We start from the raw sequence: 23,343 nt of genomic DNA on the forward strand, positions 1-23,343 counted from the left end.
AGTCGCCACTGCCAATCGCCAAAGCCAGGCCCCGAAGCAGTAACAATACGCTCCAAAGAAGATCGAAGAGCCTCATCAAAAGTGCGCTGCGCAGCTTCAAAAATACCAGGAGGACAAGTACGCAAAGAAAAGTAGAGTTTAGAAACTCCTGTACATGCCCTAAGCAACAAAAACTCACACTGAGAATCATCAAGCTGAGCAACCTTATCCATAAGCCCAATGGTCTTGATTACCCTCTACATCATAAGTTCACCACTAAAAACAGGATCGGAACTAGGGGGACCACCAAGCAACTTTACACCATGCAAAGGACGACCAATATCAGAGGGAAAGACTCCCACAAGCCTGCTATGAGGGTCCTTAGTAGGCCAGAAAACCTCGGTCTTCTCCATATTAAGATGTAACCCGAGAGAAGGCTCGTCCTCCATAATCAACTGCAGAAACTTCCCCACCACCAAGGTATCACCAATAATAGTACTGTCATCCAAATACCATGCCTGAAGACAAACATCAAACGCGTCCCTGATTTTACAAACCAGGGGTTGTAAAACCAAAGAAAAGAGCAGAGGACCAAGGGGATCACCCGGCTGCACACCCTGAGACGACCATAACGTATGCTCCCCATAATACAATCTGGCTGGAGTAGAGTAGAAGAATTCAACCCATCGCGAAATGCCCGGACAACGAAGACGAACTTCACCCAATATGGCCGCTCGATCAACTAAATTGAAGGCATTTCGGAAATCCACCAACAACATTGAAAGACCCACATCAGAACCCCGATCCTCAATCAACCTGTTCACAGCATGAAGAATTGCCTCACCCCCCGCAGATACCCCGACACCAAATTGAAGACCATCAAAATAACTTCCCAAAGACGTGTTTGGTTATGATACATATAAACGAATATAAATCATGCGGAAAAACCATAAACGCCAAGATTCCAAATTAATTGCCACATAACAATTAGCATAATTAGGATGCATACTCTTTGTAGCGTGCCCTCTCTTGCTGCGCCCGAACCGAACAAGAACAAGTCTTTAGGACTCCAAGTGTCGTCCCTCCATAGAAAGTCCACAACACGTCCGGATCCGCCTTAAAATTGACCAACTAGAATCGCCCTTAAGGTACTAAAATATTCGGCTATTATGGGCAAAGTGTATGGCTGAATTTTTGCTCAAATTCTTACCTTTGAATACTGCAAACACGTTATAAATTATGAGCCTTGATCTCATATTTATAGGCCATGGAATAAATAATCAAATCCCACTAGGATACGAATTAATTAAATTAGAATCCTAGTAGAACTCTTATTTAATTAATTTATCTTTTAGGATTAGGAATTTAATCATCAATAGAATCCTATACGCTTTAGGTTTCGTATGTGAACACAAACACACACGTACGCACAGCAGCCCACGAGGGGCGCCATGCGCGCGCGCACAGCCCGAGCGACGCAGCCCACTCGCAGCAAAGCCCACGAGCTGCTGCAGCCTTGGGCGCACGCTGGGCCTGCCTTGCGGTGGGCCTGGCGCAGCCTTGGGTTGGGCGTGTTTGTGGCGCGCGTTTGACTTGATGGACGTGGGCCTGGCTTCGTGCTGGGCCTTCGTCTAGCAAGCTCGTCTGATGCTAATTCTTACGACGCGCTTCCGATTAATTTCCCGATTCCGGAATTCATTTCCGATACGAACAATATTTAACATTTCCGATTCCGGAATTAATTTCCGTCTCGAACAAATATTTAATATTTCCGTTTCCGATAATATTTCCGATTCTGACAATATTTCCGTTTCCGGCAATATTTCCATTTCCGATAATATTTTCCGATACGTACCATGTTTCCGATTCCGGCAACATCTACGACTTGGATAATATTTATATTTCCAATACGATCCATATTTCCGTTTCCGGCAATATCATCGTTTCCGGAGTATTCATTTCTTTGCCTTTGACGTTCTCAACTCCCACTGAAACCAAGATCCACCGATTCCGAATATCCATTAGATAGAGTATTTAATGCCATTAAATACTTGATCCGTTTACGTACTATTTGTGTGATCCTACGGGTTCAGTCAAGAGTAAGCTGTGGATTAATATTATTAATCCCCTTGAAATGAAGCGGCCTCTAGCTAGGCATACAGTTCATTGATCTCACTTAATTATTAACTTGTATAATTAATACTGAACTGCATTTATTAAATTTATCATAAATGCATACTTGGACCAAGGGCATTATTTCCTTCAGTCCCCCACTTGTCCTTAGGGACAAGTGTGCATTTCCTAATTCCTTTGTCTCTCGATGCTTGCTCTTGAGCATAAGGTAAGAGTTGTCATCCTTATTATGTCCAGAGGTGTTTCTCGGTTTCAGAGTTCAACTGATCAAATAAACAGATAATCATAGCCTATGATTCATCTGAGCACGGCCATGCATTTTACATTTTCTAGCTCTCCGAGTGGCCTTGTACAACTTTCAGCATATCATCTCGATTTATGGGAGGACAGTCCCAATCTTGCGATCTTGAGATTAGACTTCGTTTGATAGGTGATTAACTGAGCGTTGCCTTTATGGCCTCCTTTTACGGTGCGACGGTTAACAACGTCAAAGTAAGCAGTTCTCAAACAAGTAATCTCAAATCACTCAGGTATTAAGGATTAGTGTTTAATAATTTTAATGAAATTTACTTATGACATATTTTCATCTCTTACAGTAAAGTTTCATAGGTCTGTCCGATACTAGTCTTCCCAAAGTAAATATCTATGCAAATGATTACGACATTGCCATGTCCACATAGTTCAAGAAACAGAACTACTAGTCATCTTGCATTCTAGTCGTCTAACGTTTTCTATGCGTCCATCTTTATAGAAAACTCCGACCAGGGACCATTTTAAACTTTTGACATTCAAGTTCACTTGATAGACATTTCTTAGTCACAGGACTGGTCCTGACAGTCTATCTTGAATATATTGTCAAATTGAAGGGACTCATCATTTAATAAACCATAAATTAAATGGAAAAATGAATTCTATTCATTAATGTGAATGATTAACCAATAATGTTTTACAAAGTATTAAACTTTAAAACATTAAATAAGGACATCAAATCCATTCTCCAACATGCTTGATTCCCATAGCTGCAGTGTGCGAGTTGTGCTTCGCCTGCGGCAGAGGTTTAGTCAATGGATCTAAGATGTTGTCATCAGTTCCAATCTTGCTTATCTTGACTTCTTTTCTTTCAACGAACTCTCGTAGAAGGTGAAATCTACGAAGTACATGCTTGACTCTCTGGTGGTGTATAGGCTCCTTTGCCTCTGCAATAGCTCCATTATTATCACAATATAGAGCTATTGGTCCTTTAATGGAGGGTACTACACCAAGTTCACCTATGAAATTCCTTAGCCATATAGCTTCCTTTGCTGCTTCATGTGCAGCAATGTACTCCACTTTAGTTGTAAAATCAGCAATGGTGCTTTGCTTAGCACTTTTCCAGCTTACTGCACCTCCATTTAGGCAGAAGACAAACCCAGACTGTAATCTGAAATCATCCTTGTCGGTTTGGAAACTTGTGCCCGTATAACCTTTAACAATTAATTCATCATCTCCACCATAGACAAGGAAATCATCTTTTTGCCTCTTCAGGTACTTCAGAATGTTCTTGGCAGCAGTCCAATGTGCCTCTCCTTGGTCTGATTGGTATCTGCTCGTAGCACTAAGTGCGTACGCAACATCCGGGCGTGTACATATCATAGCATACATTATTGAACCAATCAATGATGCATATGGAATCCCACTCATTCGTCTACGCTCATCAAGTGTTTTTGGGCACTGAGTCTTGCTTAGAGTCATTCCACGAGACATAGGTAGGTAGCCTCGCTTGGAGTATGCCATATTGAACATTTCAAGCACCTTATTGATATAAGTGCTTTGACTGAGTCCAATCATCTTTTTAGATCTGTCTCTGCAAAAATTGATGCCCAGTATGTACTGTGCTTCTCCTAGATCCTTCATCGAAAAACATTTCCCAAGCCAAATCTTGACAGAGTTCAACATAGGAATGTCATTTCCGATAAGTAATATGGCGTCGACATATAATACTAGAAAAGCAATTTTGCTCCCACTGACCTTCTTGTATACACAAGATTCGTCTGCGTTCTTGATGAAACCAAAGTCACTGACTGCTTCATCAAAACGTATATTCCATCTCCTTGATGCTTGCTTCAATCCGTATATTGATTTCTTAAGCTTGAATACCTTTTTAGCATTCTTTGGATCCTTAAAACCCTCAGGCTGTGTCATAAACACAGTTTCTGTTAAAACGCCGTTTAAGAAAGCGGTTTTGAAATCCATCTGCCATATTTCGTAATCGTAATATGCAACGATTGCTAACATTATCCGAATAGACGTTAGCATTGCAACTGGTGAAAAGGTTTCATCGTAATCCATACCGTGGACTTGCCTGTAACCTTTTGCAACCAATCTAGCTTTGAAAACTTCAAGTTTCCCATCCTTGTCCTTTTTCAGTTTGAAAACCCATTTGCTTCCTATGGCTTCGTAGCCATCTGGCAAATCGACCAAATCCCAACATGGAGTCTAAGATTGCATGGCTTTTTGCCATTGCTTGGAGCTAGGGCTCGTCATAGCTTGTTTGTAAGTCGCAGGTTCATCACTTTCAAGTAATAGAACGTCATAGCTCTCGTTCGTCAAAACACCTATGTACCTTTCCGTTTGAGATCTATATCTCTGCGATCTACGCGGGGTTACATTTCTAGATGGTCCTTGATTCTCACCAGATACTTCTAAAGATCTCTGAGTTTCATCCTGAATGTCATCTTGAGCATTCTCTAGAGTTTGTTGTTCGACTCGAATTTCTTCGAGGTCTACTTTTCTCCCAGTTATCATTTCGGAAATGTGATTTCTTTCCAAAAAGATACCATCTCGAGCAACAAACACCTTGTTCTCAGATGTATTGTAGAAGTAATACCCCTTTGTTTCCTTTGGAGAGCCCACAAGGATACATTTGTCAGATTTTGGATGAAGTTTGTCTGAAATTAATCGTTTGACGTACACTTCACATCCCCAAATCTTAAGAAAAGACACTTTTGGAGGCTTTCCAAACCATAACTCATATGGAGTCTTTTCAACAGCTTTAGACGGAGCTCTATTTATAGTGAGTGCAGCTGTATTTAGTGCATGTCCCCAATATTTTATTGGAAGTTCGGCCTGACCCATCATTGATCTAACCATGTCTAGCAAGGTTTTGTTCCTCCGTACCGACACACCGTTCCATTGTGGTGTTCCAGGAGGAGTCAATTCTGATAGAATTCCACATTCTTTCAGATGGTCATCAAATTCATAGCTCAGATATTCACCGCCTCTGTCACACCGCAGTGCCTTAATTGATTCTCTATTTCACTCTGAAATTCCTTGAATTTGTCAAAGGATTCAGACTTATGCTTCATTAGGTAGACATAACCATATCTACTGAAGTCATCAGTGAAAGTGATAAAGTAGCTGAAACCACCTCTAGCATTTGTACTCATTGGTCCACATACATCTGTATGGATTAAACCCAATAGTTCAGTTGCTCTTTCTCCAACTTTAGAGAAAGGTTGCTTTGTCATTTTGCCAAGTAAACATGATTCGCACTTACCATAATCCTCTAAGTCAAATGGTTCTAGAATTCCTTCTTTTTGAAGTCTTTCTATGCGTTTCAAGTTAATATGGCCTAATCGACAATTCAGCAGACAGGTGAGATCTGAATCATCCTTTTTTTTCTTTTTGGTATTTATGTTATAAACTTGTTTTTCGTGATCTAATAAATAAAGTCCATTGACTAATCTAGCAGATCCATAAAACATCTCTTTAAAATAAAACGAACAACTAGTGTCTTTTATTAAAAAGGAAAATCCCTTAGCATCTAAGCAAGAAATAGAAATGATGTTTTTAGTAATACTTGAAACATGGAAACAGTCTTCCAGTTCCAAAACTAGCCCAGAGGGCAACGAAAAATAATAAGTTCCTACAGCTAATGCAGCAATCCTTGCTCCATTTCCCACTCGTAGGTCGACTTCACCCTTGCTTAACCTTCTATTTCTTCTTAGTCCCTGTGAATTGGAACATAAGTGTGAGACACAACCTTTATCTAATACCCAAGAAGTTGAATTAGCAAGTATACAGTCTATAACGAAAATACCTGAAGATGGAACGACTGTTCCGTTCTTCTGATCTTCCTTCAGCTTTGGACATTCTCTTTTGTAATGGCCTATTCCATCACAATAAAGACAGCTTGATGTGGACTTGTCCTGCTTTGTCTTAGCATTGCCCTTGGACTTTCCACCTTTCTTGAAGGGTCTCCCTTTAGCCTTGAGTAAATCCTTGGCTTCACAGTCGAGTATTATCTCAGCCTTTCTAACAAGGTGAACAAACTCTGCAACTATTTCTTCTCTTGGTTAACTTAGGTATAGTTGCTTAAAGAGACTAAACCCACTGTGCAGTGAATTGAGCAAGACAGAGACTGCCATCCTTTCGCTTATTGGTGATCCTAGCAGACTTAGGCGATCAAAATGTGAAAGCATAAGCTCCACATGGAACCTCAGTGGGACGCCTACCCTCCGTTTAGTGCGAAGGAGCTGAACATGTGTTTCTTGGACCTCCATCCTATAACACCTGTTAGGAGAACCAACCTTTAGACCAGACATTGATTCAATCAACTCATGGTCATTTAGGTCCCTGTCCTCTGTGTTTCCACGACAGATATCCCTCAGATTCTTGATGAGAGTAAAAGGTTCGTATGCTACAAATCTTCTAGCCCATTCATCAAGGATATTGTTCAGGATGAGACTCATAACCTTTTTGAGATCCGCATCCCAGGAGGCAAATCTTTCAGGGGTCATGTCTCTGGCATAGTAGCTTGGTATGGGATTTAACAGTACATACTCAAGTCCATTGAGTCTGACTATTTCAAAAAGCTTTGCTTCCCATTCAAGAAAATTCGTTAGGTTTAGCTTGACCATAAGCTCAGAACCCTTGATGATGTTTTGATTGTTGTTTACCATAGTAAAACTACAAAAGAAAAAGAATAAACAAATAAATAACCATTCACAGTTTCTCTTAATAAATTTAAATTCTAGCATACATGCATAATTTATCATTTATTAAGCATTTTATTCAAGTTATGTGTTCCGGCTGGTGTGAATAAAATGATTCCAAGATCCTTAAATCATTGAAGAATTAAGCACATTATGTATTTAGACTCAATTCTAAAATATTTTAGGTAAGCAAAGCCTTTGCTAATAGTCTAGAAATTATTCTTGGTTGATAGGTACGTCTAAGAACTTATTAGGTAAACCTATCTCATTTGCCACGACATAAAAGGACTCCTTACTTATATCGTTGAGTTTCACCAAAACTAACATGTACTCACAATTATTTGTGTACCTTACCCCTTTAGAATCAATAAGTAACACCTCGCTATGGCGGAAAACTATTACTAAGATTGATGTAAAGGTTATCCAAGTAAGTGTTATTTTGGCATGTCACCTTTTAACTCAATTTTTAAGTTTGGAACTTAAAGCTCTTACTATGTTGGTTAGATTTTAAGTAAACTAAAATCCTTAATCATGCAACATAATCAAGCCATAATCTGATGCATAATAAGACATATTTAAAGCAATAAATAACTTAAAACATGCGTAAGATATAAATGTGATCTAGTATAGCCCGACTTGAAAATGGATTGGAAACTCCGTCTTGAATTTCACCATGGGAGGCCTCATTTTCTTCAAATAGGATCAGCTATAATTAAACTAATTACAACTATTTGATGGTACGCAGACCATATTTAAATTGAAAAACTTTGGTGCATTAGACCAATATTACATTCAAATTAATGGTACGCAGACCATATTTTCTATCCTATTTGGGCCATACTAGTCACTTTTCAATAACCTGCAAAACAGTACATATACAATATATACCATTCACCCATTCATTATCAGGAATGGCCCATATAGCTGGTTAATTGAACATGTTATGCATCACATAAATATTTGCAGCAATTAATCAAGGGCACCAATAATCTACCAATTATTCAGTCCTTATTAATTCTAATCAAGTTGTTTTAACCTAAAAGGAATGTAGACCTAATCAAGAGTTTATGACTAAAATGCTCCCACTTAAACCAATAAATTCACATGCTTTACTAATTTTAAACATCAAAAATGTATTTCCTAGTCTAACCGGAAACATACAATATTAATTAAAATTTAAAGCTCATATAAATTTATAATTGAATCCATTTAATTTATTTTCAGTTGAATTAAAATGAATTTAAATTAATTCAAGGTTTTAATTTTAGTAAAATAATTAGTATAAATAAAATTTATAATAATAAGATTATTCAAAATTAAATTTCGAGAAAACAATTTAAATTACGAATTTTAAAATTAATTAAAAAGCGTTTCCGAACTGAAAAATTCAAAATTAAAATCAAAACGCATCAATCGTAACAAGACGAGGCACTTGGGCTTGCGCCCAAGCCCCGTCGAGTGCACGAGGAAGCAGTGCCCCTCGACTGATCGCACGGCATCACACGAGCAGGCCACACGCAACGCAGCAAGCCCAGGCCACGCTGCGCGCAGCCTGCCTCACTCGACGCGTCTGGTTACTTCGCTGGGCGCGGGAGCGCGCGCTGTGGCGCAGCACGCTCCCTGCCCACACGCGACTGCTCGCCTGGCTTGCGCCAATGCCCATCGCCCTCGCCCACTCGCCCACGCTGCACACAACACTCGACACAAGGGCAACGTGCTGCCTTGTGCTCGTGTGCTATGGCCCTTGCTCGCTGCATTGTACCGCATGGGTGACGAGCTCCCTTGCTCGTCGTCGCATGCCCGCACTATACAACACCCCTTAAGGGTAACACGTAGCGTCCTTCGCTTTCTGCGTGCAAGTTTTATGAGCGAATCTCATAAAAATTAAAACTTTTATTTCAAAATTAATGACAAATTAATAAATCATATTAATTTCATAATTTTAGGGCGAAAAATCGAAAATTTATTAATGAATTAATTTCCGATTATCATGGATTCAAATCTAGGTCATAAAAATCTAAAATATATCATCAATTAACAATTTTTATGGTGGTTTTTAATCATGGATACCTAATTAAATCGTTAATTAATTATGAAAATCAAATCAATTCTAAATTATTCGAATTTCAACAAATTAATTACAATTACAAATTAGGTTGTATAATTAACAAGCTTAGGCATTCAAATTTGTTAAACATATACAGTAGGTCAATCAAAAATTCAAGATTTAACAACAAGAATCGCAAATATTCAATTTAACATCTTAAAATTACAAACTTTTGTGTTCGAGAAACTAAAACCTTCGAAAAGTCATAGTTAGGCTTCGAATTTGTGAATTCTGGGTTCGGCTGAACAATAAGTTTTTTGTCAAAATTTTATAATGCCTTTTACATGCGGAATTGACACAAAAATCACTCGACTTCGTTGAGTAACGAAGAAACTGCCGAAAAACTGCGTACATATTCATAAATAAACGCAATTTGCAATTAATTAACAATTACGAAAATTAATCACCCCTTTTAATTCTTTGCAAATTTGTAAAATTTAACCATGTTAAGCAATTATTATGGAATTAATTAGAGGCTCGTGATACCATTGTTTGGTTATGATACATATAAACGAATATAATGTTGGGGAATACAGTTAAACATAATAACATGTGCGGAACAATCCCCAAAGCCAGGAAACATGTATAAAGCACAGATTAAGCAAACTTACATTCGAAGCGTGTTTTCCACAATAATATGTCAACGAACACGAACAAAGAACTCCACTTGTCGTTCCTCTACTTGGTTCACCGACACGTTCAGATCCGTCTTGATTATCGTAGCTTAGACAATTGATCAAGATACTTTGCCTTTTGGGATAAACACACTGTGGAGGCACAGAGAGAATTAGGGTTCTCTGTTTTCTCCTAGGATTGTGTGTAATCTGAATTGTGATTGTACTAAGTTGGAAAATTAGGTTGTAAGGTTATTTACATAACCTTACTAACCGACCAAGCCAAGAGGCAAGGCCGGCTAGCAAGCCCGCAAGCCAAACACACGGACACGCACAGCCAGTGGGCCGTGGGCCGCGCTGATGCTGTGTCGTGGTCTCGGCCCGCACGCACGCGCACAGCTCCGCGCCACAAGGGCCTCGCTGCTGCTGCGTTGCTTTGCTTGCTCGCCTAGTCGTATGCGCGCCCATAGGCCTCGAGTGCTTCGTGCACTCAGCTCGTGCGCCGCTCCTCGTATTCGCGATTAAATATATTTCCGATATATTATTTATCGTTTCGTATACGACGAATCACCGTCGTACGATACGATTTATTCGTCTCGCCTAGCTTACGAATATTCGCGATACGATATACGATTCCGATGCAAGGTCGTATCGTGTAATACGTTTCCAACTTAAATCCCGAAAGGCTATTAAATGAATTTCCGAATCATTTAATCCAGTGACCTGTTACGTGTCATTGGTGTGACCTTGTAGGTTCAGTCAAGAGTAAGTTGTGAGTTCAATATCCACTAGAACTCACTGATCGGAAGCATTGCTCCAGCTAGCTGTTCCGATCACTTGATCTCACTGAATTAATTGTTCGCAATTAATCTGAACCTTGGTATTAGACTTAATGGACCTTGGGTGAAGGACATATTTCCTTCAATCTCCCACTTGTCATTCAGACAAGTGTGCATCCACATTCCTTTGTCAATTAGTGTTACTTACTGAACATAAGGTAAGATCCAAGCCATCCTTATTAGCTCCAGAAGTGTTTCTCGGATTACAGAGTTCAACTGTCAAACTTTTGCAGAAGGTTAAGCCTAACCATTTTGAGCACGGCCATGCATTTTATAGTATCTAACTCTCCAAGAGGCCTTGTTACACAACAACACCATATCCTATCAAAGATAGGAGGACAATCCATTCTTGCAATCTATGAACACACACTTTGATTCATAGTACGCCCAATAACTGCTTTTATAGCCTCCTTTTACGGTGCAACGTTTAGCTAGTATCAAAGCGAACTAATTCTCAAACGAGCAGACATAATCGCTCATGTTCTGAGGAACGGTTTCTAATCACCATTAATGAGAACTACCTATGACATGACTTTAATCTCTTAAAGCGTTCTCATGGTCAATCCGATACAAGATCCAATAAGTATCTATGCAAAAGATTTTGACATCCAGTCACTCTAGTTCAAGAAACAGAACTAAGTAATCTACTTGCAATCTAATCTTCATTAGTCATTGGTCGTCCACCTTTCAATGACCTGGATTAGGGATCCTTTGTGACTTCAATATTCAAGTACACTTATGGGTGTTTCTTTGTCAAAGAATCCATCTTGACATCCCATTTGAAAGATTTGAATCACATGGACTTATCATTTAATTCTAAACCACAATTAAATGAATATGAAATAAATAAATTTCATAAATATGAAATGGTTAAACCAATTGTTTTAAACATAGTGTTAGGGGGGAAAATACCCTCTTGGTCACATGGGCATACGTAGCAAGCATTGCATACGTGGCTGCCAACAAGACGCAAGGTGGCATTATTCGAACGGTATTCCCAACTACTGGGCTCAAAATGAACGTTACAAACCCTTGATGAAGCCGACCTTCATTACGAATTTATGATCTAATTATGAGCAATTAAGCATAAACGTTGCACTCTTATTGTAAATGCCTATAAAATGGCTTAGTCTTGTCTATTTTACATACATGATTTCCAAGCAATAAACCTACGATTATCTTATGCTATTACAACTTGCTCTCACCATTCTCAATTATCTAGATCGATCGATTGTTAGCACCTTCATCAAGGCAAATTCGTCTCTAAGTCGAATTTTCCCAAAACAATTTGGCGCCCACCATGGGGCTGCCAATCAAAAGCAGCTCGATAATACCATTCCAATTACCATGGCCGGAAATTCTAGCTCGTCCGACGACATTACTCGTTGCTTCGAAGCCATGGAACAGCGCATTAGCATCCTCCAGAAAGAGAATGAAGCATTGCACTCTCAAGTCAGGTCCACCACCTCCATCGCCACCGGATCCAGGTTCTACTACCGGCGAGACACCTCCGGGTTAAACCGCCGCTTGGATCTTGACGCCGCTCCAGACCATCCCCTCCATATACCTTTTGGCGAACCTGGGGGCCCTGTCCTCGAACAGATCCGCGAGTTCGACCCGTTACCAAATCCGCCCCGCTCTAACCCGAGTTGGCTTCCGTCACCTCCAATTCGACCATCCTCTGCACGAACATCGGCAACAGTTGTCGCCACGACGGCTGCCCGGGTCACCCCACCTCATGTCGGTATGACGACATCCACCATGGTGACGGCTCCCGCCTCCGTTCCGGTGTCTCGTCCGTTGCCCCCCCCCCCCCAATGGTGACCATGTCGATGCCTCTGCCCGTTACGCTTACGGCGCAAGGATCAACGCCAGCAACTCAAATTCCATGGGACCAACTCTTCTCTCAGCAAGTCGTCCAACCTGTTGTCAACCTGGTCGCTTCGGCGCCCGGAGCATCCCCCCAGTTGATGACGGTTCCTTTAACCAGCCAAGCACCGCAAGCAGCGTTTCCCAATGCCCTAATGCGCCATGACTCTTCTCGAAACTACTCTCCATACACTCCTCTTAACAGGTCAGTCGTTCCGATTAGTCACGGTTTCGTAACTCCTTTTCCTTATGTTGCAGGTACCCACGCTACTCAAGGAACGCCCCTTACATGCAACAAGTGGTGCCGCAGTTCACTCCTCACCAACCTAAGGGCGTATACCCGCAGAGTACCTATTATCAACATCTCCAAGTCAGCCTTCCCGAAACATTTAGCCCCCTCGTCCCAGTGCTCAACAGCATCTGCGAGAACACCAATCACCAACTCCAACAAATCATGACTATGATAAAGAAAATCCCTGGTGTACCAACAGCAATCAAAGAAGCTAGCCTAGACAGTTATGCCGATTCCCCATACGCTGATCCCATTGATGCAATAGACATCCCTAAAAGATTCAGCCCACCCAACATGCCCATGTACGACGGGACAACCGACCCAAGAGAACATATCTTGACCTACAAACAACGGATGATGAACATTCCAGTCCCCAAACACATGAGAGAAGCCAACCTTTGCAAGGGGTTCGGTTCGACATTGGTTGGGCCCGCCTTGAAGTGGTTGACTAGCCTACCAAATGGGTGCATTACCTCCTTTGCTCACCTTGACAACATGTTCAACCAACAGTTCGCTAGCAGCAGGTGTTTAGAGAAGCAGACAAGCGACTTATACCGAGTAATCCAACGTCCTGACGAACCCCTGAAGGATTATATAGCCCGGTTCATCAGGGAGAAGGTGACTATTCCTGAATGTGATGTCCTGACGACTATCGAAGCGTTCAGGCAGGGAGTGTATGGCGAAACCGACCTCTGGAGGGATTTAATCAAATACCCCTGCAAGACGTTCGAAGATGCTCAAGCCAAAGCAATGGCCCAAGTTAGGTTGGAAGAGACTCTCCATTCTCGGAAAGGGGGTAATGACTAGTCGAAGACGGAAAGACGGTTGCCCTATCCCAGAAGGAGCAACGATCGCCCTGCTCCTTATTCCCGACCTCAACATGTAGCAGTGGTGGAGGAAGACGACGACTTTGACTGGAAGAACAGCCCGGATCTGCCTCCAAAAATTAACGAATATTCTTTCTGTGTTGACACTGTAGGTCTGATGAACCACCTCTCGAAGATGGGGAAAGCAGTGCAATGGCCACCGAAGTCCAGAAAACCCGAGTCAAAGAAGGATCCCTCTAAATGGTGTGATTTCCATGCCGACATCGGTCACACAACCAACGACTGCGTTGCGTTGAGAAGATAAGTAGCCTACCTGCTGAAAAATGGTTACCTCAAGGACGTCATGTCAGATAAAGCTCGTGGCGTTGTCAACAAAGACAACTCTAACTCTCCATCTCGACCTCCTCCACCTCCCCCTCATACTAAAACTGTGAATTTTATTGCTGGAGGTTCTGACATTTGTGGTTTAACTTATTCTGCAGCGAAGAGACACGCCCGAGAAAATGCGATAGACAGACCAGTCTGAGCCGTAGCCACCAAATACCAAACCCCTATATCTTTTGATGAATCTGATGCAGGGGACATCTCGGACAAACATCACGACGGCTTGGTAATATCTATTCCTGTTGGAAACTGCATGATCAAACGAGTCCTTGTCGACAACGGTAGCTCAACTAACGTGATGATGCTCGACGCCCTCAAAGAGATGGGACTCAACCCGGACACCGATGTCGTCAAAAAATCCACCGTGCTAATAGGGTTCAGTGGCGAAGCAAAAACCACCTTCGGAGAAGTTACCCTACCTGTTTACGCACAAGGAATCAACCAACATGTAAAGCTTTTTGTTATTGATTGCCCTTCATCTTACAACATTATTTTGGGCAGGCCCTGGATCCACGACATGAAGGCCATCCCTTCGACATATCACCAAACCATCAAGTTCGCGACTCGATGGGGGGTTCAAGAAATCAAAGGAGATCAGCAAGAGTCCAAAGAATGCTACAAGGCGGCCCTAAAGCCATCGGCCACAAATAAATCCTCATTATAGCAATTACAGTCCAATTCCGAACCAGCAAGCTACGAAGAGCCTAAATCTGAACAACTCGACGAGATCATCTTGGATCCTGCGAAACCAGAATAGGTCGTCTTTATTGGATGTGATGTACCCGACACCATCAGGTCGGAACTTGTTACATTCCTCAAAGCCAACGCGGATTGCTTCGCATGGTCACACGAAGATATGCCAGGCATCAGCCCAGACGTCATCACTCACAAACTCAGTGTCGACCCCCGACATAAGCCCGTCAAACAAAAGCGGCGGAAATTCGCTCCAGAACGCAACCAAATTATCAACGATGAAGTTCAACAACTACTAGATACATGAAAGATCAGGGAAGTAAAATACCCAAACTGGTTGGCCAATGTCGTCGTAGTTAGAAAAAAGAATGGGAAATGGCGAGTGTGCATAGATTTCACCGACATCAACAAAGCATGCCCTAAAGATTCTTTTCCCTTACCCCACATCGACGCCATGGTTGATGCTACCGCGGGACATGAGATGCTCACATTCATGGATGCGTTCAGTGGATACAACCAGATTTTGATGCACCCAGAAGATCAAGAGAAAATTGCCTTCATCACGGAGCGGGGAACTTATTGTTACAAGGTCATGCCGTTCGGTTTAAGGAACGCAGGCGCCACCTATTAGCGCCCAGTCAACAAAATATTCAGAAAACAGCTGGGCGACACAATGAAATTATACATCGACGACATGCTTGTAAAATCCAAGAAAGCCTCTGATCACATCACGCATCTCCAACAAGCCTTCGACGTGTTGCGAGAGTACCGCATTAAGCTCAACCCCACCAAATGCTCGTTCGGAGTCTCTTCTGGAAAATTCTTAGGTTACATGGTTACTCAAAGAGGCATCGAAGCTAGTCCTGATCAGATCTGCGCAATCATCAACCTACAATCACCTCGAAACCAGAAGGACGTACAAAAATTAGCAGGCAGAGTGGCTGCCCTCAACCGCTTCATCTCCAGGTCGTCCGACAAATGCAAATTGTTCTACGATATCCTCAGGAAGAATGAGAAGTTCAGCTGGACTGACCGACACGAAGCCACATTGAAGCAACTCAAGCAATACCTGTCAAACCCCCCGTTACTGTCCAAACCAAAAAACAATGAAGTGCTACAAGTATACCTCGCAGTTACAGAGTCGACCATCAGTGCAGTGTTAGTACGAGAAGAAGACGGAAAGAAGCTACCTGTTTATTACGTCAGTAAGTCCTTACTTAGCGCCGAAACAAGGTACTCTCATCTCGAAAAACTTGTCCTTGCTTTAGTCGTCGCTTCTGTTAAATTGCGCCCTTATTTCGAATGTCACCCTATCACTGTTAGAACTAACTATCCCATGAAGTCAATCATGAGGAAACCCGAGTTTTCTGGCAGGATGTCCAAATGGGCAATACAATTAGGTTGTTACGACATCAGATACGAACCTCGCACAACCATCAAGTCGCAAGCCCTAGCTGATTTTGTAGCTAACTTCAGCCCGAGCCTCCAACACGAAGTCGATCACGAAGTCAACACACTGACCGAGAATGGATCCTCATCAACATGGACCCTACATACTGTGAGGGGGTCGAAAAAGCACGAGGCTAATGCGTGACCTCGTCCCTCGTGGGTGTGACGTTTCTTTTTGTCAAATCAAGTGTAATTGGATTTCCTGTGAGTTTCCACCCAATTGACTAGTAATATAGGAGTCGGCATTCAGTTTTTAACGACAATGAGAAAAACTGACAAAACCCGGTTATCGTGACATAAAGGGAGTGCAATTATGTTTGACCACAACGGCCATAGGTTCCCTTGTGATCCCTGGTGTGGGGATCTCTCAACGTACACCCGCAAGGTAGAGATTGAGGGTTCGGGGGACTGTAACTACCGAGAAGAGTACTCGCTCGTCGATAACTCCAGAGGCAGGATATCCTTACTAGCTCGGCATAAATAATTGAAGGGACATGCGTTAACTATTAAACTAATCTGAGTTGATTTTAATAATATGCAACACATAATGCTAGATCGATCGCGATTATCTGATTTAGATTGTTTTAAGGGACCTAGCATGATAATCCAATTTCCCAAAATATTATCTTTATTAGGCGTGATAGAACAATCAGATTTAATTAGTTTAACAGTTTATAAAAGGCGAGGAAAGCAATTAAATCATGGAAAAGGGACACATTACGACGCACCCTTGAGAGGTGCGTCACGGTTCTCAGAAAACTAACCACTTTGACTTTGCTATTTCTCCTTTTATTTAACGAATCTCAAGTTACGGGACAGGATACGTTGTGTTCGATTTTTGGATTGATTGCGACAGAACGCGTGATCAATTTCGCGGCGTGAGGCTTAGGCTTAGGGGTTGGAGTCAATACTCATAATATGAATTGTGTGTTGTGTTCCTTTCACGTCGAACTTGGGGCTATATTATAGAAATGAGTTCGTGGAAAGATAGAATTGTAGAACCCTAATCCACGAAGAATTAGGAGAAAACACGTACCCAAGTAATTTCAGTGCCCAGGGCTGGGCGCCGAAGATTTTGGCGCCAGAGCCAGGCGTTGAAAATAGGGTGTGGACCGTTTCTTTGTTAGATTCGGACTCTTAGAATCCGGAGTGTATGAGACTTAATCGAGTCTTTCAGTGCGTATTAATTTTATGATGGAATGCATCTGGGCCCGTTACGAACTCTAGGCTCGTTAGGATTTTAATTAATACGTAACTCTTATTTTCGAATCGTATTAGGAACAGGATTCTCTCGCAATTTCTATCTCATTTAGGATTTATGTTGGAGTGCAAAACCTAATTCTGACAGGTTTCTATCTTTTATGACTTGCCACTTTTAACAACTACCCATTACGACAGTTACTATTTTTAGCAGGTTTCCATAAATGGCAGGTTTCTATAAATAGCGGGTTTCGGGTGAAATGAAAAGGGGAATTGAGATTCGTCATTTTATAGGAGATGCGTTGTCAAGTGGAGATTTATGTTCTCATCATCGAACCTTCCCTTTCGGGAATGGGGACAAAAGTAGGTGTCTACAGTTAGCCCCCACTTTGACTGAGTCTCGGGATAAGACGATGGTCAAAGTACTAGACGGAGTGCGTCACACAAGCCGTAGTGTATGTGACTTGTTTTGCGAGGGTCTCACGATCCCCCGAGTGATAACATTTGACTTAAGGGTCATCACTTGAAGTGTCTACATATCCCTCACGTGTCATTGGGATTTGTCAACGGGTATTATAGAAACTCCCTCACTTTGTCATTGGAAGTATCTAAAGAGGCGTAGAAACTCCCTCACTTTGTCATTGGGAGTAGCTACAGATGTTTTCGAAATCAAAGCTATAAAGCGTAATTGGGCCTGGCCAAGCCCAATCACGAGGTAAAAATATTTTTAAAGATTCTCATTTTCAGGGTTAGCTAAACGAGAAAACCCCCTTGTTTTTATGGGACGTAAAACAAAGGAAAATCCAGCACATCGTTCTTTTTTGGAAAAACGGAAAACCAATCCTTTAATTTTTGGAAAAGGGGAAAACCGATCCTTTAATTTTTGAAAAAAGGAAAAACCGATCACATCGTTCTTTTTTGGAAAAACGGAAAACCAATCCTTTAATTTTTGGAAAAAGGGAAAACCGATCCTTTAATTTTTGGAAAAAGGGAAAACCGATCCTTTAATTTTTGGAAGAAGGGAAAACCGATCCTTTAATTTTTGGAAAAAGGGAAAACCGATCCTTTAATTTTTGGAAAAAGGGAAAACCAGAAAAAGTTATCGCTGCAGCGACTAAGGACCTGCGCGGTTAGTGGCACAGACCCCGCCGGCTAAAGATGGCGAGCCTGTTTTGAATTTGAAGATTTTATTTTTCGAAAACTGAGGACATGCGCGGTTAGTGACGCAGACCCCGCCCGCTAAAGGTGGGCGAGCCTGTTTTTGTTTTTTTGAAGAATTTATTTTCTTTCGAGGGATGCTCGGATTTAGTTGCAACCTGAATGTGGATTGACAACGTGCTTAGACGGACCATTGTCTCGTGGTCATCATCTTTCATGGTTTTGAGCTAGTCTTTACGGCTCAATTTTGCCACTACCTGGGTCCTTGATTAGGGGACTATGTATAAGTATCAACGGCGACCTTTGTCTTGAGGTCGTAATCTGGTTTTATCTTTCGAGATTATCCAAACATGGGACTTCGTACAACGTAGTCTGGGAATATTGTTTTAACTTTGCATAATATATATTTTCCTTCGAGCCCCCAAGCACTCGTGCTTGACGGTCAGTTCTTGTCAAAGAGGTTCTTTGGAGATACGCATTTTGTAATGTCCTTAATTGTGTTTGGGATCGTGCTCGTAAGTGCGAGCGATCTTTGAAGTGGTGTGCTACTCTTAACAAAGCCGTGAGGTGCGACTTTCAGTAAAGAAATCGACAATTTTCGAGTCGAATGGATACGACAGGGCCCTATAGAAGTCAGAGCTGTTTTTGGGCCCGGGCTCATTTTCGGCGCCCATGCCTGGGCGTTGGAAATGTTGTTTGGGCTGGTCTTTTGATGACATAGTTGGCCTCTTGTTCCTTCGTTTATTTCATTTGGAAATTCTACGTATTCTCTTCTCTTTTGTTTTTCTTTATTTTTAGAACGTGATGATTTTCTCGAGAAGCCGTAGCCGATTGGTGGACTACGGTGTTTGTCGCTTTTGGGCGATTATTTAAAGGAACTGTTGCTCTTAAGACGTACAGTTACTGCAATAGTTGGGCGAGTCTATATGGCCCGAGGAACATACCTTGAGACGTAAGACTTTGATCGCTCTTGTTGTTATATATATTTTTTTTCTTTTTGAACGCGTTCGTGAATGTTCGATACTTAGAATGATGTATGTGCGAACGAGCGTTCATAGAATGGCCGTTGCGTGCGGTCCATTAATCAGTTTGCTTGAATCATTTAATTTTTTTATTTTTATTTTTGAGCAATGACTGATTTTGAATAGTTTTCTTAGAAGCTTGATAGGGTTCAGGTCCGTTCATGAAGTGGGCTCAAACATCGTGCCCTTTTGATCGTTCAAACATTTGTTTTGAGACTTTTTTTTTTTATTATGGTCGTTTCGTAGCTTGGAGCCCCCAAATATGCATGATGGGATGCTTCCTTTTGGCGTACGATTTTTGTAGGTTCTTTCGAGAAAGATGCCTTGGGGTTCCGCTCGTGTAGGTGCGAGCTATCCCTTCCATGGTAGGTAATATTTTGCTACCTTTAAATGTAGAAGTCGTGAGGCTTGTATTTTGAATCTGGGCGATAAGTAGCCTTTGCCTCTTTTACACATGCTCTTTGGTCGTGCCTGCATTAGTGCAATATGCCTTACTCCTTTTTTTTCTAGACTTGTACCGTGGGATGTTTGAACTTATGGTGCGATGTAGGCTTGTGTGGCCTAACAACATGTATTAGAACATTTCTCTAGGTGTTGGGATATCATTATTATTTTTTGCATTGGAGTACTTCATCACGCCTTGTCAGGTGCTCGAACAAGTGTAGCACCTACGACTTATTACCTCGTTCGATGTGAGGATTCATAGATGTTTCTTTCTTATTTTTATATCTGGGCAAAACTTGGCTAGCAGAAAGATTCAGCTCCCAGGCTGGGGCGTTAAAGATATCGGCGCCCAGCTCTGGGCGTTGAAAATAATTTCTGGGAAGAATTTGACAGTTTTTTTCTATCCTTGATTTTTTCTTTCGCCTTTTCTTTGGAACGATGTAGACTGTGTAACGGGCGCTTGTAGGGCGAGCGTTATGTGCAGTAGTTGGATCGGAGTTTTGGTGACCCGCGATTTTCAGTTACCCTTGTTAGTGGGGTGACTTTATATATTCTAAGTAGTGTTTAGAATTGGGGAGGGGTTGTAGCCACTCTAAGGTTCGTTTTACACGATTGACCTTAGGATTATGCCCCTATGACGTGTGTATAGCATTAGCGTCGAGAATTTGCGATAAAATCTTCATTTCGAGCACTTTTAGAGTGTTTTTCTCAAGCCTCCAATTGTAGCTACGGGATTGGATTGGTGCTATAATGCTTTGCATACGTTTTTATGCATTCATGGTGACATGGATCATGAATAGTTTGAACCAGACTCGTTTAGTGCAAGATACGTTCAAGTAGTGATTTGCTACTTCTCTTGTAAATGTCGTATTGTGCGACATTGCCATGGTCAAGGTAGTCACATGTTGAAGTGTGCCTTGACCAAAATCTAGGTGCCTTTCTTTACCCGTAATCATATTTAGAAATCTCTTTGACTCACTTGCAACATCGAGATAAATGCATACTTAGCTTAAACCAAGGACACTTTATTATATTCGAAGAAGTTTTTGAAAATTATTTGAAATCCGAGTCCTACTGTGTACAATCCGAGGTGTCCTAAGTAAGTTGACTTATAGAAGGGTTCGTACAGGATATGAGTGAATCAAAATACTGTTACGATTTTTGGAATGCTGTCAAAGGATTTGCTGGAAGCCAGGGTGCAGGCGTCAAGATATACTTGTGCCCGTTTGGCATATGCTTTAGGCTTTTAGGGTCATCTTTTCCAGAATTGGTGGAATATAAACCGTTTTCAAATTGACTTATATTTACTTGGTGTATGTCTGCACAAAAGGTCAAGGTATACTAAGTTCTTTCCCTAGCTCTTTCATTTCAATTTTTAGCCCCCAGTTGCTATTATGTCTTCCCATTAATGATGCTTTTAGATTTCGATTTTAGATGCCCGTGTCATATGTCTGAGTAGGGTGAGCCTTGGTTAAGTGCCAAGTCCTATTGAAAATGTTTGATTTTTTTCAAAGGAGATTTGCAAGCATTTGAATTACCATGAACGGGTGCCCTGAGTTTGCAGGAACGATGGGGCGATGCCGTAGAACAATCCTCTTTATTGCAAGCTTACTGCCTTTACTACTTATTGGCGATTATGACTGTGTCTAGTGGTGAAACAAGGTCTTTAAGCGAACGACTATGTCTAGTGGTGAAAGAAGGTCTTTAAGCGAACGACTATGTCTAGTGGTGAAAGAAGGTCTTTAAGTGAGTTAGTTCGCTTTAGGGAGGGTCAAGTCGAGTACTTTAGAGGTCATGGACGCTTGCGGTAGCCCCCATTCAATTGAGGCAAAGAGATCTTTTGAGTCTTTGCTAAGTGTCTAGGAGTGTGAGTGCTCCTTCTGGCAAGGGTACGTGCCCTTATTATTTTTCGATGTGTGCTCGTTTTGGCATCTTGATGACTTGGATTCTTCCTTTGACTCAAATTTTTCTTTCGACTTGGGTTGCAAGTAATTAAATTTCAATAAGGGACTCTATTTCTTATTCTTGTTATTCTATAGGCTCTAACATTTTTACAAATTGGTTGGACCGAATCATGGATTGCCTACGTATCCGCCTTAAATAGATTTAATTTGGAATCAGGTCTTGCGTAGTTCTTAGCCAGAAAATGGTTTCTTAAAATGCCGATTTTAAACAAGTACGTTCTGAGGTGGAAACATATTATTTGAAACGGTAGAATAAGTGAATATTATTATTATTTTAATCCGCTGCTTTGCCGTAAGCCAAAAATTCGTTTTATTTTTTAAGTACATGTATTTGCACAAATATTTTTTTTTAATGTGTTATTTGGTACGTATATCTGAATACGTGTTGTACCCCTCCAAGTGTTCGTTATTTTTCCGTGTATGTGCGGATAAAATGACGAGCACTTCTGGACTAAATTTGGCGAACAGAGAGATTCAGCGCCCAGGCTGGGGCGTTAAAGATTTCGGCGCCCAGATGTGGGCGCTGAAAATGATTTCTGGGCGGATCTTTTTTGGTGCGCTAAATGCTTCTTTTTCTTTTTAGACTAACTTTAGAGGCGCTTTGCAAAGTTTCTTTTTTACATTTTTTTTATTTTTCTTATTTTTACATTGAGCGTAGAATGTACTTTTCATTTGTCTCTTTTTTATTTGTGACTCAAGACGGCTTGAAAGTTGGGTTGAATAAGATAGGATAAGTTGTATAGGTATTGGTCAAGCATAAGGATTACATCTTCTAGGACTCACAATTTGCAGCCTCAAGCTAGTGTCATGAGTTTACATCAACCAAGGCCAATGAGTAACGTGGGGACGGCTCAAGGGTATATCAACAGGATGTATCCAAACAAGTTATATGGTCATTATGCTAATGGTGGTGTAAGAGCAGGTTTTGGATATAATGGGTATGACGCACGTGTCAATGGCCGTACGTGGTTTGCAGTTGACAACAAGTTCAAGAACAAGAGTCGAGGTAATGGTTTCTTGGGTTATGGCAATGAGAACATGGATGGGTTAAATGAGCTGAACAGGGGCCCTAGAGCGAAGGCGTCTAAGAACATAAGGATTTGAAAGGGTAGACATCGTAGAGCCTTATGTAGTTTTTGTGGCATGATTTGGATTGGTTGACTCAATTCTTTTCCTTCGTTTACTTGGGTAAATTTCGCACTTTGGGAGGTACGGGCTAAGTATTTCATGGCTCGCTCTCTTTGCTCTCCCTTTTCTCTTTCTATTTTCTCTTTTGCTTGGGATTTCTCCCCAACATAAATCCTTCAAATTTTTTTTATTTGGGCTAAAAGGTAGATGGTTGTGGTCTTTGAGTCACGAGGTGAGACTGAGTGAGCCTAGTTTGGTAGGCCTATAG

The sequence above is a fragment of the Spinacia oleracea genome, chromosome 4, assembly GCF_020520425.1.
Source record: "Spinacia oleracea cultivar Varoflay chromosome 4, BTI_SOV_V1, whole genome shotgun sequence".
Lineage (NCBI taxonomy): Eukaryota > Viridiplantae > Streptophyta > Magnoliopsida > Caryophyllales > Amaranthaceae > Spinacia > Spinacia oleracea.